Raw genomic sequence first — 16889 nt, 5'->3', positions numbered from 1 at the left:
GCACACTTGTATTGTAAAATTGAAGAAGCTGTTATAATATATTGTTGGGCAGACTTTACCGGGAGTTGCCCCTCCCTTTATACTTGTATATTGTTCTCGGTTTATTGTACATGGTTAATGATTGAGAATGTTCTTTGTTAAAGTATAAAGGATAACACTTTATTCGGTTTTAAGAACACAAGTTAAGTATGTTCATGTTGGAATAGGCGTAGCCCATAAACGTTAGTATTGTTAAAAAGAAAGCGTTCGGTGGTGCCGCACCTCGCTACAAGCGGTTGGAAGATCACCACAGGTGTAGGGGCGTGACAGTTGGTATCAGAGCTCGGTTGGAGCTGGTGAGCAGGGTTGCTCGTAACAGTGGACAATAAGACATGGCAAGTTTGGATGAACGTGAAAGGAGACTCTTTAATTTCTTGGGCAAGGCAAAGAAGCTAAAGGAAGAGAGGCCCCAAATCTGTGAAGTACTTGAAGCCTTGGAAGAAGGTGTTGAAAATGAGCTTCTTCAACTTGGTTGGACGATGGAGCAAGATGAAGCTGTAGACTGTTTTTTTTAATCAGGTTTTCTTTGATATAAATATATACATATTGTAAAGATGTTGGTACTTGTCTTATTTTTTTAAATCAGGTTTTTCTTTGATATAAATATATACATATGTTTGATATAAATATATACATATGAGTTTCTTTAAATAAAATAAAAAATATTACAATATAACATATTGAACTGAATAGATTTATTATTTTCATTACTTTTAATATTTTACTATTTTTTTAATTAGATCGATATTATGTTTATTATTATTATTTTATTTAATACTTACTTACAACAATTTATTTGTTATTATTATTTTATATAATACTTCGTTACAACAATTTATTTGTTATCTAGTACTCTATTACAACATATCTCTTACAGTAGCCATAATTAACATAACATATTTCACAATTTTATTTATTGTTTTTCATAAACTTAAATTCCCCCATAATAAATTACTAAATATTAATTTTTTCCCTGCCATTACTTAATTTTTATTTATTCTAAATTTAATTTTTAACTATTAATTAATCATTCTTTCTTTCTTCTTATAACAAACAAAACTTTATTTGATATTTTTAAATTTAATTTCCAATTCTGTTTTTTATTACGATTATAGCTTTTCATACTTTTCATTCTTCTTCTTCAATCCAAAATTCTAAATAAAATATCCCATAAAGATATTAAATTTTTTATAAATAAATACATAGTTTAAAAGAAAAAACAAAATAAATACATAATATTTATTACTTTGCCACCTAAAAGAAAAGTAACTAAAAATATAAAAGCTAATGCAAACCTAACCAAAATTTATGGTATTGTATAAAAGCTAATATAAACACACAGAATATAAAAACTAATGCAAACCTAACCAAAATTTATGATATGGTATAAAAGCTAATATAAACATAAAGAAATTCAGTAGTATGGTATATTATAAAAATGAGAGTGAATTTATCTTTTAGCTTCTATCACTAATAAATTGATAAATATTTTTCTTTTATATTAATCTAAAATTTTAAATTAATTGAATTCTTTTAAATTAAAATAATATTTAGATTAATTAATTCTTTTAAATTAAAATAATATTTACTTGAAGTATATTTTTTTTAATAAGAACATAGTTTTAATGAGTTTTGGGATTACTGATTAAGTAAATATTTTTTAATAATAAATTATATAATATTAAACATACTTATGCATACTTAATTTTAAAAATATATATACATAATAAAAATTAATATAACTTATTAATTATTTATTTTAAAATTTTAACATCACAAATATATTGTATTAGGTAACATAAATTATATTTCATTTTTCTTACAATTAACTTTTATTAAACAAAAATATGATGATGGTGGTTAATGTCCGCTGAGACCAAACATTGGTTTATTGGACCTAAAGAAACAAATTATTTATTTTGATTTAAGATTTTATTCCTATGCTCAAAAAGCTTGGAGAGAAGCCTCCCGAGGTCACTATAATTTTGAAATTGTAAAAGGCTAGGAAGGTCAGTGTTGTAACAAAGATTGTGAAACTGAGATCTAATGTGGTTGTACGCGGGGTACTTTAAGAGGAAGTGGTTTTCATCCTCGATGTTCCTATTCTCACATATATGGCAGATCCTTTCCATCCATGGCGTTTTAGGAACTGCCCAACTACCTCTTTCACTATGGTGCTCATGAGAATTCGTTCTAGTCTTTGCTATATTAATTTTCTTCTTTGAGCTGGTTAAAATAGAGAGATAATTTTGATCTTCTAGGGTGGGGTTGATGACCTTCTTATAATAACTTAATTTTCTTTTAGCTGCTAAATCTTTCTCACACCACATTTTTTCTTTGAACTTAGAAGTAATAATATCTTTAATGTTATTTATGTTTTGCAATGCATCATTTTTGTTGATCTCCCAATAGTTTAACCAAGCCCTTGTGTCTTTATGCCACCCCCGATTGAGCCTTAGGTGGTTTTGGCTGGAATTTAAAGCTAGCTTAGGAAGTCTATGATCATCTATGTTATTGAGTTTGTGCTTGTACAACAGAAAACTAATCATAGCTAGACTCTCAATAGGGGAAAGACCTGCTTCTATAAGGAGAATAGGATAGGGTGTATTACTTCTAATTTTCAGGTTATAAGTTATGAAAGGCTTCTGGATTTGCTCAATTTTCCTTCGTGATTCTCTGGAGATGTTGCAACCCCAAATCTCACAGCCATATAATATAACAGGAGTGACTAAAGTTTCAAAGAGGAACTTCTTTTTATCCCACTTTACGAGGTTTACTGTTTTACAATTATTTTCAAGACCAAAATAAGCTTTCCACTCCCTATTAATCATTTTCTCAATGCTATGGTTCTAGTTGAGCTTGTGATGAATATCAATTCCTAGGAAATTGTAAGAATACACTTCCTCCAAGTTATTATTGTCATACATAAAATTAGTGTAAGTGTCCTTCTTGGATTTGATAATTATAAATTTTGTTTTAATAGTGTTAACAATCATACCCATGGTAGAGCAGAAATCCTTAAGAAGCCTCAATTGCTTATCAAGATTAGATGGGCACCTTGCCAAAATAACAATATCGTCAGCATAGAGAAGAAGGATGACGACTGTCCCAGCTAAGATCGTGCCATCACATCTTGCTTCCTCTAAATAGCCTTCAAGCTTATTGATGTAAATGCCAAATAGGGTAGGGGAGAGGGGGCAACCTGTTTAACTCCGATGTTACACTTAATATCTTTTGACCACCCCTCATTGCTCTTTAGTTTGGCAATTACATTCTCATATAGCCTTATGGCGGCAGCTCTCAACTCGAGAGGAACCTTTAGCTCTTCTAATCTATTCCAAAGGTTCTATACTTACAATTAACCTTCATTAAACAAAAGTGTATTTATAACGAAGCATGATAACTAATTAAAACAATCTTTAATACGTATATGTTAGAAATTTAAAAAATTAAGAAATTAAAATTCCAACTAATTAAAAAGTTAAAATTTTATGTTTAAATTTTACTTATATAATTATTAAATAATCATAATCAAAATTTTACTTTTAAAAGTATAAATTCAATTTAGTTTTTATGTAATATATTGAATAAAAAATATTAAAAAAATGGAAATTAGGTTTTAAATTTATTTTCCATTATAAGTTTTAAAATAAAATCTTACTTTTAACCACATAAATTCAAATCAATTTTTATGTAATATATTGAATAAAAATTATTAAAAAATAAAAATTAAATTTTCAATTTTAAATTAAATTATATATATATATATATATATATTATTATTAAAATATTGATTTACAAATTATTATTATACTGGGGGCAAGTAGGTATGGTATAATGCATTAAGTGTGGTTGCATGTAGTGCTGTTGGTATAACGCGTGCAGGAGCATGGCATAACAACGCATTCAGTGCGGAGGCATGCAGTGTGGTTGGTATAAGGCGTGCGGTAGCCTGGTATAACTTATTCAAATTTGAATTTTGTTTCGACAAAAAAATTATTATTTATATATATAATTTAATATTAGAAATTCAATTTTTATTAATGTTTTAATTTATTTATTTGTAAGGTGATTAATTGAGATTTTATTATGAATTTTTTAATAATTTTTATTTCTAATTACTAATTTTTTGTTTTTTATTTAATTTTTTGATTTTTTTTCTTTTATTTCTATTTTCATGAATTATAATTTTTTCACACTATTTTCAATTTAAATTATTGTTATATTAAAAATATATTTTAATAAATATATATATACACACACATATAAATATATGCATGTTAATATAAACAATATTAGTTAATCACATTTCTTAATTTTTGGTATTCAATAATACAATATTTTATTAGTTATTTTTATTTATGTGATGAAATCTTTGATTTTGTGTTTTTTTTTATTTAATTAAGCTATATTTAAACTAAGTGGACTAGCTACTATGCAGCCCCTGTTCAAATATTGATTATAAGTTATTATTAAAATATTGATTACAGTTAATATTATAATAGGGTTATTTAATTATTATAAATTTTGAAGTTTTTATTAAAATTTACCAAAACACTTTTTTGATAAAAATCACGATCTTTGTTTTTGATTTTTAAATTGTGTTTTTCATAGTACTCTGAAAATTCTTTTGAGTACTCAAATTGTGTAAAATTTATAACTAAAATATGTAATTTCAATAAATCCCTATCAACTTTTAAACAAATTCTATCAATATATTCTGAAAAACCACTCTAAAAATATATATCTAAACTACTTCCATTATATTTATAATTCTGTTTAAAAACATTGACCAAAAACTTACCACTCCCACTCACGATATAGAAAAATATATTAATTATTAAATAAACATGCGAATAAAAGAATACATCAATCAACCCTAAAAGGATATAGTAATAGATATAGACATTCTTGATATTGATGGATTTGATCTTATATAGTGTTGTATTTTCTGGATGACATGAATATGGAATAGAATCAGAAAAAAATACTCATGTAAAAATGACATTGGGCTTCATAATAAGTTGCATATAAAAAACATATCACTCTTAGTTATGGGTTTTATAGGAGTTCACAGATTACAGAGTTTAACATTGACCTAAAAGCTTTATCACTCCCACACACAATATCAAAAAGTATATCAATTATTAAATAAACATGTGATTAAAACAATACATTAATCAACGCTAAAAGATATAGAAATAGATATAAACATTCTTGATATTGATGGAAAAAGTTCAATAAATTCAGAGTTGACGGAACTGTAATACCCTATCTGTCTACCAGGCTGAATATCCAAAAGAAGAAAGCATATTATATAAATATAATATACAAGCTTATAAATTCAGAGTGCATGGAGCTGTAATACCCTCTGATTTATTTATCAGTATTATAATGACGGTCTGCGATAATTAATTAATCACCAGGGCAATCGACGGAAGCGACTGAGAGTGGGTACATGAAACTGTTGGCATACACAAACGATACAGTATCTCCCGCCGCCAAATTCCCGCCGTCGTTCACCAAGCAGTCGTCGTACGCTAAGCGCCTGAATGTGCTAGGGTTTACCTCTATCGTCGACGCGAAGGAGCCGCACCTGATGTGGATATTGCTTATTGTGCACCCAGTGATGCATGTGTTTATAATTTCTACAGCAAATGCAGGCACACCGTCTGGAAATGAGTAAATAGGACTTTCAGTCACCGAAATATCTCTGGGCGAGCACTCTTGACCAAGTGCGAGGCTCTCTCGTACTGTCACAGTCTTTTCTATTCTTGGAGCCTTCTCTGTCCCATTAATGGGCGATCCATATTCTCCTCCCACCTTCAGAACAGCAGACTGCCGCATGGGTTCAACAGGTGAGAGAAAAGTTGGGAATATGCAGACTACAAACAACAATTGAACAAGGTCGTTCATAGAGGGGCCGCGGCGATTAATAACGCACAGCGAAAGCATTTTTTTTTATGTAATCTTTCACAAAGCTTTCTCCGTCCCAAATGGTATTCTATTCCAATTCTCTAATTTCGTTCGATTTTAAGTAGACCAAGGTTTGAAACAGGAAATTGAAATTTCTAATTTTTGGTAGCGCAGAAAAGCGAAAAACTGGTGGAAAAGTTTGTAGCTCAGAAATGGGAAAAGGCACGTAACAATTCTAATTTTTCGTAGCTCAGCAATCGGAAAAAGCAGGTAAAGCACGTAACCACGGAATTAGAGAACAAAATCCATTCTTGACTCTTCTAAAACGAGGTGGAATTAGTTATACATTGCCTTAACATTTATTTTAATTTAATTTTCATGTCAAATCTTTTATTTTAATTTAATTTTCATGTCAGAATGTTTTTAATAAATGTTAATTTTATAAAGTTAACATTATAAATGATTAATAATTTTATAATTGGTTTAAAACTTTTATAAAAAGTTTAAAATGCTTATAACATGTTTAAATAAAACATTTTAAGTGTTTAAATAAATTCAGTAAATATAATAAACTTTTAAAACATTTTTTAAAATGTTATAAAACACTTTTAAATATTTTACGACATTTTATAATATATTATTTTAGATTTATTTTAATTTTGGATTATTTTAATTCAGAATTAAGATGATGTCTCTCAACTCTTGGTAGATTCATAATTAAGATAAAGTGTTTAATTATTAATTATAATTACAATTTTATTTTTTTATTATTTGATAAGGAGAAAAAAATTTAATTAATAACTCTAATTATTCTAATTTTTATTTTATTTTATTTTTTCTTTTATTTTGTGCCTAATATAATAGAACATGACACCATCTCTTCCATATTAAAGTGGACAATGCCTCTCAATACAATGCAATAGATATATATAATATCTCATTTTAATTTTTTTTATTATTGTTCTTTTATTTACATCATGGCACATAACACTAAACATATTTACCTATTAAATTGATTTTTATTTTACCTATTATTGATTTTTATTTTATTTGTATTTTTGTTTATTGATTAATATTAATTAATCATTTTTTTCTCTAGTAACTTATTTGGTTTTTTTAATATAATTTCCCATTCCAATTTTTATAGTTATTATAAATCTTCTTTCTTCTACTTCTCTGAAACGTCTCGCAAAAATATTAAAAATTCTATAAACAAATACATAGTTAAAAAAAAAACAAGAAACCATCGAAATGAACTACATAATATTTATTACTTTGCAACTTGAAAGTAAAATAATTAAAAATATAACAACTAATACACCTAAAAAGTACACCTAAGCAAATTCAATAGTATTATATATTGTGAATTTGTAAATTTATCTTTTAGAATTCATCATGAGAAAGTTGATAAATATTTTCTTTCCGCATTAATTTGAACTTTCTAAATTAATTTTATTTTTTTTAAATAAATAAAATATTTATTATATATATATTTATAAAAATATTGTTTTTTATCTATTAAATTTTATTTATAATAAATTTTTTTTTTTTTAAATTAATATTTTTTTATTACTTTCTATCACCGTACCTTTAATATAATTAAATTGTGCATTTGTAATAACTAGAACAATAAATAATAAATAATAGTTGAAAAACATAAATGACTATGAGATTTGAAATTACTGATTAATTTCTATCACCGTACCTTTAATATAACCTTTAATATAATTAAATTGTGCATTTGTAATAACCAGAACAATAAATAATAAATAATAGTTGAAAAACATAACTGGCTATGAGATTTGAAAGTACTGATTAAGTGAAGATATTCCCATAATGAATTAATTACATGACACGAAACAAACTATAAATTATTAATTAGTTATTATATTTTTTTAACATATCTAATATAGAAAAATATTATATTAAGTAGCCTAAATAATATCCCAATTTTCTTACAATTAACTTTTATTAAACAAAAAAGTGTATTTCAGACCATATATGCTAACTAATTAAAACAATCTTTAATACTTAGGTGTTGAAATTAAAAAAAAAAAATAATTAACTAGTTTAGATTTTAAATTAAAACAATCTTTAATACTGAGATGTTGAAATTCAAAAAGATAAAAATAAAAATTCACAGGTTTAGAGTGTTATGTTTATATAATTATTAAATAATCCCATTTAAAATTTTATTTCTAAAATATAAAATTAAATTTGAATGTTTAATTTTTTTTGCAATATGTTCATGTAATATATTGAATAACAAATTAGAAATTAAAGCTAAGTATATATATATATATATTTCAATAACAAATTAGAAATTAAAGCTAATTTATATATATATATATATATATATATATATATATATATATATATCAAAATTTACGAATTTTTACTATTCAAAAATTATTATTAAAATATAGATTACAATTATATTCTATTGAGATTATTTAATTATTATAAGTTTTGGAGTTTTTATTGGAATTTGCCAAAATACTTTCTAGTAAATTTTTTTTATTTTTTTTTTTTTTTTTTTTGTTTTTGTTTTTTAAAATGTATTTTTTACCTTTGAAAATTCTTTAGGATACTCAGATTATGGAGAGTTCACAGTTCAAATGTGTCATTCCAACCAATCCTAAACAAATTCAATCTATATGTTTTAAAATACTCTAAAAAATATATTGTCACACCCTCATTTACATATACATAATTTTTTTTTTTTAAAGGCATAAACGGTAACCCTACTATACTATATAATTATTCCCTTTTACGCTTTACTGCATGTTAATTTGTATGCTGCATTATCCAACACCATATACTATATAACTTTGTAATTTATATGCTGCGTTGTCCAACACCTTACCGCATGTCGGATTATATGTTGCATTAATGTTTATATACTGCGCTGAGATTTGGTTATGGTGGGTTGTATGATATTGCATTTAACCCTAACTCATCAACCCCCCCCAGTACGCGGCTTATATTAATTTGGCGCGGAGGTTTGTGGTCCGGCCGCAGCCCTTGCAGGCGCCAAGTCATCCGCTGCCTTTATGATTTTAGTCCACACCATGGCAGGTGGCATGGCTTGCCCACCCGGCCATGTGACACCTCGGGTTCTGGTTTCTCGGCTTCTTCGCTCCAGTTTCCCGCTCTACTTCAACGATCGAGATCTATTCCTTGGATCGAAGGGCTGGAACGAGCCCGAGGGTTTTAGGTCAATACATAAACCTACCGGAGCAAGCCCAGAGCTCATTTGTTCACAAGGTCTACCCGACTCCACTCTGGTGCTCAGACGCCCGTTCGAATCCACCAGTGTCGTCCTCGCAACCTGTTAACCTTCCGGAGGCCGTGGAGTGCTCACGTAAAGCTTACACAGGTAATGATCATCTGGTTCTCTATTTGTGGTTTGCATTCAGAGTTAAATTTGTTACCCGTTAGAAATTCATATTGATTTGTTTTTTTCTTTTGTTGGTAGTGCTTGCAGATGGGTCCGTTCAAGCCCCTCTGACAACATCGAGGTGTTAACCTCAACGCCTCAGCTTCTCTCGACAGTTACAGGTAGGAGGTATACCTCTTGATTTATTTTGCTCCTGGGTGCGAGAGCTCTAAGCTCCTTCGACCCTAATACATTCGCATTTGTGATTATTGCAGTCCGTGTCCGGATGCTGGTTTTCTCTCGTTTTTCGATTTGCTGAGGTATTTCCCCAAGAGGACCCTCACGACTTATATGGGTTTTATTATCTGGCTTGAATCCATGTCCGGCCCTGGTGAAATGTGATGCACGGCGGAACCTATGTACTCAATTTCATTTGTCTGTGGATTAATTTTCTCGGTATATCTACCCTTTCGGCATCTTTGGACAATGGTGCCTCTGTATTTAATTTAAAGGCAAACTGTACACAAACTGGCCGTAATGCCAGCTTTTGGTTAGCAGAACCAGTCTCTATATTTTGAGTTTTCGGTTTATATATACAAATGTTTACACTTTCAAAGTTATACTATCTAGGTTCTTTTCTAATTTACATTCGAAGATTTTACTATGTCTGAGCCCTCTTCTAGGTTGCTTGCGTTTTGAGCAATTATTAATATGTTTTGCGTTCCGCACAATGTTAATATGATGCATCGTTTCCTTTGCTTACCAATGGTTCCGCCTCCAGCTATGGTTAAGCTGTCTGTCTCTGCGACAACAGGGTTCTTCAAATTTACTTATAATTTTGTTATAGTTTCGGAGTAAATAGTTCTGATATCTCCGTGTAGTTCTTGTCATTGAATAGTTCTGTTATTGATGTTCTCGGCTCGATTTATGCAGTAGCGCCATACTTCTTTCCCTTCCTTTGAAAATGTTGGATTATTTCCCATGTATGGGGTTTTCTTGATAGCATGCACAGGTTCTTGTTCTGATATGGGTTACCCCGGAGGAAAAATTCCTCTCGGCCGTACTCACAGCTGCGGTTGCGCCTTCTCCAAATCTTTAACCCTAACATGTACACTGTTTGGTATCTTGTTTATCCTTTGTTAATCTATATTAGTTTGATTCCTCTGCTGTTGTAGCTTCGAACATTATTATTTGATAACATTGGTTGTATCTGGTTATTGTATGGCTTCTCCATCTCATACGATTGCAGAGTTTGTTTTCTTTGCCTGAAACAATATGTTAGATCTTTGAATTTCAACAGTTTCTTGTAATTAGAAGTGGGTTCATCTCCTTTCTGTTGGTGTCTTAAGAAAAGATTTATAGCCAGCATTCATTGCTCAGGCTCAGGATGTCTCTGATATTGTTTCGGCACATTACATTAACAGTTAGTCATATTCTAGGACATGCAGGACTGCTTGTCTCATTAAATGCTTTTCTTTGCTTGGGACTACCTCTGTCTCTCTGATTGTTTCTTATTATGTCTATCGATTAATAGTCCGTCTTTTAGTTAAAACTACACCTGTGTAGCTAGATTAACAACATGACAGTAACTAAGGGAACGAAATATAGTTATCATTTGACTACTATAAGTCCACTGTATATTCATCATTCAAAATTCATTAAAGGCTCTGCAGTATGAAACCATACCTGGTTCGCCAGAGTCATGAATAAGTACTTTAGCAATCACCTGCTTTTCGATTCTGCTCTTCCTCCCGACCATGAGATCCATCTATCAGACTGGATTCTCCCCCCGAGCCATCTTGCAGGCCTTCAGCCCTCAACAAGATATGCACACCCTTGTGCCTGGTTATCTGGTCCTCACCAGACTTAACCAGTTTTCTCGTACTTTCCTCTTTCTCTCCTCTTGGAAAGAGATCCTTCTGTCTGTCCCCACAACACAGAACTTCCTCCCCACTTCCAGGACTTTTCCTGTTTGGGAGGGTAGTTTTAATCAGTTATTGCAACTGACTTCTTTCTTTGAAATCCTCCTTTAAGAGGCTGCCAGCATTTCAAGAAAAATATTTAAATTTCTCAATAAAGTAATATATCAGAGTTTTTTTTTTTTTTTTTTTTTTTTTTTCTTTTCTTTTTTAAATAAAACAACAACAACCACACTATCTTTTACCATAGTAAAATTCCACATTACATCTTCTGGGGTCATTACATCTCCCCCTCCTATGATTGGACATCGTCCCGATGTCTGTTTTCCCTAAACAAGTTCGGGTAAGCTTCTTTAAGGAGTTCCTCATCCTCCCAGGTAGCCTCATCAGGCCCATAGTGTTGCCACTGCACTTTAGCTTGGAAAATAACCCGCTTCCGCAACCGCACTTCTCTCCGGTCGAGAATGTTAAGTGGTTCGACCAGAACCTCGCCTTCTGGCTCGACCTGCAACCAACAACAAGTTTAGTTATTTTCCTGTTTGAGGTCAAGTTTAGCTAGAACAACCAGATTAATTCTTACCTGAACATCTTGCCATTGGATCACATGTTTAGGATCGTAGACGTATTTTTTTAGCACAGAAACGTGGAAAACATTGTGGATCTTAATATGACTTGGCAGGGCGAGTTGATAAGCTACTGGCCCCACTCTTGCCAAGATTTGAAAAGGTCCAAAATAGCGTGGAGCAAGTTTGGCACACCCACTCCACTGCAAGGTACTCCTTCTGGCTTGAATTCTTACAAACACATGGTCTCCGACCTGGAATTCCTTAAATCTTCTCTTCCGGTCTGCAAAACTTTTTTGTCTGTCCTGGGCAGCCTTTAAGTTGGTACGCACCCTTTTCACCATGTCTTCCATTTCCTTGAGCATTTCTGGGCCAAATCTTAACCTATCTTCAGGTCCACCCCAACTTGAGGGTGTGCGGCACTTCCGCCCATACAGAACCTCAAAGGGACTCAGCTGTGTTGACGTGTGATACCCATTATTATACGCGAATTCAACCAGGTGAAGATATTCTTCCCATTGCGTCGGTTTCAGCATCACACATGCTCTCAACATGTCCTCCACCACCTGGTTCACTCGTTCCGTTTGGCCATCGGTCTGGGGATGATAGGCTGTGCTAAAGTTCAGCTGTGTTCCCAGTTCAGCAAACAATGTTCTCCAAAAAGTTGATGTGAACTTGACATCACGATCAGATATTATCACCTTCGGAAGTCCATGCAATTTGAACACATTTTGCATGAAAATATGAGCAATTTGCACAGCCTTATACGTGGACTGTACAGGTATAAAGTGTGCTGCCTTACTCAGCTTGTCCACCACCACCATAATAGAATCATTATTTTTCTTTGTTCGAGGCAACCCGGTTATAAAATCCATGGAAATAGTTTCCCATTTCCATTCCGGAATGGGTAAGGGTTGTAGCAGTCCTGCTGGATGCAAATGCTCCGCCTTAATCTGTTGACATTCCAGACATCGCGCCAGGTATTCAGCTACATTTTTCTTCATTCCTGGCCAAAAGTATTCCTTCCGAAGTGCGGTGACCATTTTTTGGTATCCTGGGTGCCCGGTGTAGTGGCTGATGTGAAACTCGTCCAGAATCAGTTTTCTAAGGCTATCTTCATTAGGTACATACAACCTTTTATTAAAATACAGCATTCCGACATCATCTAATTCATATCCTTGCTGTGTATCCCTACCAGAAAGTTGTTGTACCTGCTGTTTAATTTGCTGATAATCAACATCCTGATCAGCTGCTATTTTTATCTTTTCAAGCAAGGTATTCTGCCATCTACTGACCGAAATTTTGCACAAGCACTGCACCTTTCGACTCAATGCGTCAGCTACCCGGTTCTCCTTTCCTTTTAAATGTTTAATTTCAAAATCAAACCCACTTAGGAAATCTGCCCAACGAGCTTGCCTCGTGTTTAAGGTGGGTTGGCTGAAATAGTTTGTTAAACTATGATGATCTGTTAACAATAGAAATTTTCTCCCCAAGAGGTAATGTCGCCACATCTTCAGTGCATGAATAACGGCTGCCAACTCAAAATCATAGGTAGAGTATTTATGCTTGTGTTCCTTTAGTTTTCTTGATTCGTATGCAATTACCCTTCCTTCCTGCATCAACACTCCTCCCACACCCTCTTTACTTGCGTCAGTACAAACCACGTAATCCTTATTAGGATCAGCTATACACAAAATGGGTGCGGTGGTGAGTAAGTGTTTAAGCTGCTCAAAGCTCCGCTGACATTCTGGGGTCCATTTGAACGTCTTCCCTTTCTTTTGTAAGGAGGTGATAGGGTATGCTACCCTTGAAAAACCTTCGACAAACCTTCTATAATAGCTAGCTAGCCCCATAAAGGACCTAATATCTGCCACGTCCTTTGGTATGGGCCATTCCATTATGGTCCTTATTTTCTCAGGATCTACTGCAATTCCTTCCTTGGTGATTATATGGCCTAAGTATTGTATCTCTTCCCGGAAGAAATCACACTTACTAAACTTAGCATATAACTGATGTTCCCGCAGAGTCTGTAGCACTACTCTAAGATGTTCCTCATGCTCCTCCCTCGATCGAGAGTAGATCAGAATATCGTCAATAAATATCAACACAAACTTATCCAAGAACCTGTGAAACACACTATTCATCAAACACATAAATGTAGCAGGTGCATTGGTCAGACCGAAAGGTAGCACCACAAATTCGTAATGCCCATACCGTGTTCTGAAAGCTGTCTTAGCGATATCTTCCTCTTTGATTCTAATCTGGTGATAACCAGATCGCAAATCGATCTTAGAGAACACCGTTTCCCCCTTCACCTGATCGAAAAGTTCATCAATCCGGGGCAGAGGGTATTTATTTTTGATCGTGAGCTTATTCAGCTGACGATAGTCAATACACATCCGCAAAGTTCCATCTTTATTTTTGAAAAATAACACTGGGGCTCCCCATGGTGATACACTAGGACGAATGTAATTTTTGTCTAGCAGCTCCTGTAATTGCATTTTTAATTCTGTTAATTTTGGTACGCTCATTTGGTATGGTGCCCGTGACATGGGTGCTGCCCCCGGGGTCAGTTCGATGGTAAAGTCCACATCTCTTTTAGGTGGTAACCCCAATACCTCCTCTGGAAAAGCATCTGCAAATTCTTGCACCACTGGAATGTTATCCAACGTAGCGGTTTTGTCCTTCTGATTTGCATAACCCACTTGAATAGCATAAATCTGACATTTCTTTTTGATGCATTTAGCTAGCTGGGACGCTGTAATGGGTCGGATCCGTACGGGGTGCTTGATCCCTTGCAGTTCTTGCTGCTCACCAAGATCATTCTTATAGTAAATGGTTTTAGTCTTGCAGTTTACTAATGACCAGTGTTTCTCCAGCCAATCCATTCCAATCAGGATGTCATATGAACCCAAGGGTAGTACGTTCAGATCTACAACTATTGGCTGTCCTGCTACGGTTAAAGAGCAATTATTTATTTTCGCCAAGACCCGTCTTTTGGCTCCCGTAGCTAGTTGGACCAACCACGGATTTCTGAATTTTTCAGATTGTAATTTACACTGTTCCACTATTTTTGGGCTAATATAACTTAAAGTAGCTCCTGGATCAATGAGAACAGCTATAGAAAAGTTTGAGATTTTACCTTCAAATTCCACCATAGTCGGCTGGTATTCTGCCTGGCGATCATCCAAAGCTGCGTTAATCCTCGGTACATTACGCGCCACATCCCCAATGGTCGATGCTTCGTGAATCTGGGATATCTGGTCCGTACCCTTTCGCTGTGGGCAGTTCTTAACATAGTGGGGTCCTCCACAGCCCCAGCATTGAACTGGAGGTCTGGTCATTCCTTCGCCTTCCGGCCTAACAGGTTGTTCACTTACTCTAGTCTCACTTGTAGGCCTAGCCCGGAACGTACTTCTTGCTGCAGTTCTGCTGTTCAATCCTTTACCAGCTCCCTTACCACCATTACTGCGACCTCCTTTGCTGTTTTCGACAATCCGACTACTCTTCTTTTCATTCCATCTTTTATTTGAAGCATCCCCCTTCTATTTATTCTGCTGGTAATAGATCCTTGCTTTGCGGATAGCCTCATCCATTGTCCTGGGATTGTCAAACTCAATCCTTTCTCTTATATATGAAGGTAAACTGCTCACAAACCTTTGCACCTTGGCTTTTTCCTCCTTAATATAGGGTACATAACGTAGCAGAGAAGTAAAACGATTAATGAATTCGTCCATAGTCTGCTGCCCCAGCCGTAAATCATGGAATTCCCTTGCCTTTTCATCGTAGAAGCGCTCGGTCAGATATCTCTCTTTGAAGTATTTCTGGAACTTCTCCCATGTGATAGTCCGTTCACTTACCCCCTTGACTATCTTGATTTCCTCCCACCACAGGGTTGCTTTACCTTGTAACTGGAAAATAGCCAGTCGCGCCTTCAAGTTATGATCATACTCATACAACTGGAAATATTTGTTCATGTTTATTAGCCATGCTTCAGCTGCTTCTTCCTGTTCCCCATCAAAATGTGGGGGTTTAATTTTTCGAAACTCCCCCTGCAGTTCCATCCTCTGACGTTTTGAAGTTTGCTGTTCTGGTACATTATCAGAATGGTCCTCCTTACCTTCTGAATTTTCAGGTCCAATTTGATAGTTTCGTTCTTCCGTCATCTTCTGCTGTTCCGCACTGGGATTAGATAAGGGTGGGTTCTGCCTGTCCGACAAACTCTTCAGAATTCTCTCTTGTTCCACCGTCAAGCGCGCGTTGTCTTCTCGTAATCGTGCCATCTCATTTTTCAACTCCTGAACGGTTTCCAGGATTGCGAGATTTGTACTTCGTGTTTCCTCGCCCAGCTGTACCCACAGCTCTGGGTTTTCCCGAGGGGCGCTGCCGGCTTCTTGCATTTTTCTTCTTTTTCCTAGCTAGCTATTAGCTGTTGAGTTCCTGTATCTCACCCCTAAAATGGACAGAAACAACAGTTAATTGATTTATTAACTCTCTATACATATGTATGGTGTAATTTTCTGCACAGTGAAACATGTCGTTCCTGAGGCCACAGTGTTGAAACTGGGCTCTGATACCAATTTGTCACACCCTCATTTACATATACATATTTTTCTTTTTAAAATGCATAAACGGTAACCCTACTATACTATATAATTATTCCCTTTTACGCTTTACTGCATGTTAATTTGTATGCTGCATTATCCAACACCATATACTATATAACTTTGTAATTTATATGCTGCGTTGTCCAACACCTTACCACATGTCGGATTATATGTTGCATTAATGTTTATATACTGCGCTGAGATTTGGTTATGGTGGGTTGTATGATATTGCATTTAACCCTAACTCATCAACCCCCCCCAGTACGCGGCTTATATTAATTTGGCGCGGAGGTTTGTGGTCCGGCCGCAGCCCTTGCAGGCGCCAAGTCATCAGCTGTCTTTATGGTTTTGGTCCACACTATGGCAGGTGGCATGGCTTGCCTGCTCGGCCATGTGACACCTCAGGTTCTGGTTTCTCGACTTCTCCGCTCCAGTTTCCCGCTCTACTTCAACGACCGAGATTCAT

General features: G+C 33.8%; 1 pseudogene; it reads right to left on the bottom strand.

The window, feature by feature from the left end:
• Nucleotides 1–5454: 5454 nt before the first annotated feature.
• On the bottom strand, nt 5455–5994 carry LOC149203528 (TPD1 protein homolog 1 pseudogene; annotated as a pseudogene).
• Between the last annotated feature and the right edge of the window lie 10895 nt (nt 5995–16889).

The sequence above is a fragment of the Pinus tabuliformis genome, chromosome 2_1 (assembly GCF_031772625.1).
Source record: "Pinus tabuliformis cultivar Carrire ecotype Pingquan chromosome 2_1, CPIR1, whole genome shotgun sequence".
Taxonomy (NCBI): domain Eukaryota; kingdom Viridiplantae; phylum Streptophyta; class Pinopsida; order Pinales; family Pinaceae; genus Pinus; species Pinus tabuliformis.
The sequence above is the reverse complement of the archived record's forward strand: the minus strand, read 5'-3'. Positions and strand labels throughout refer to the sequence as shown.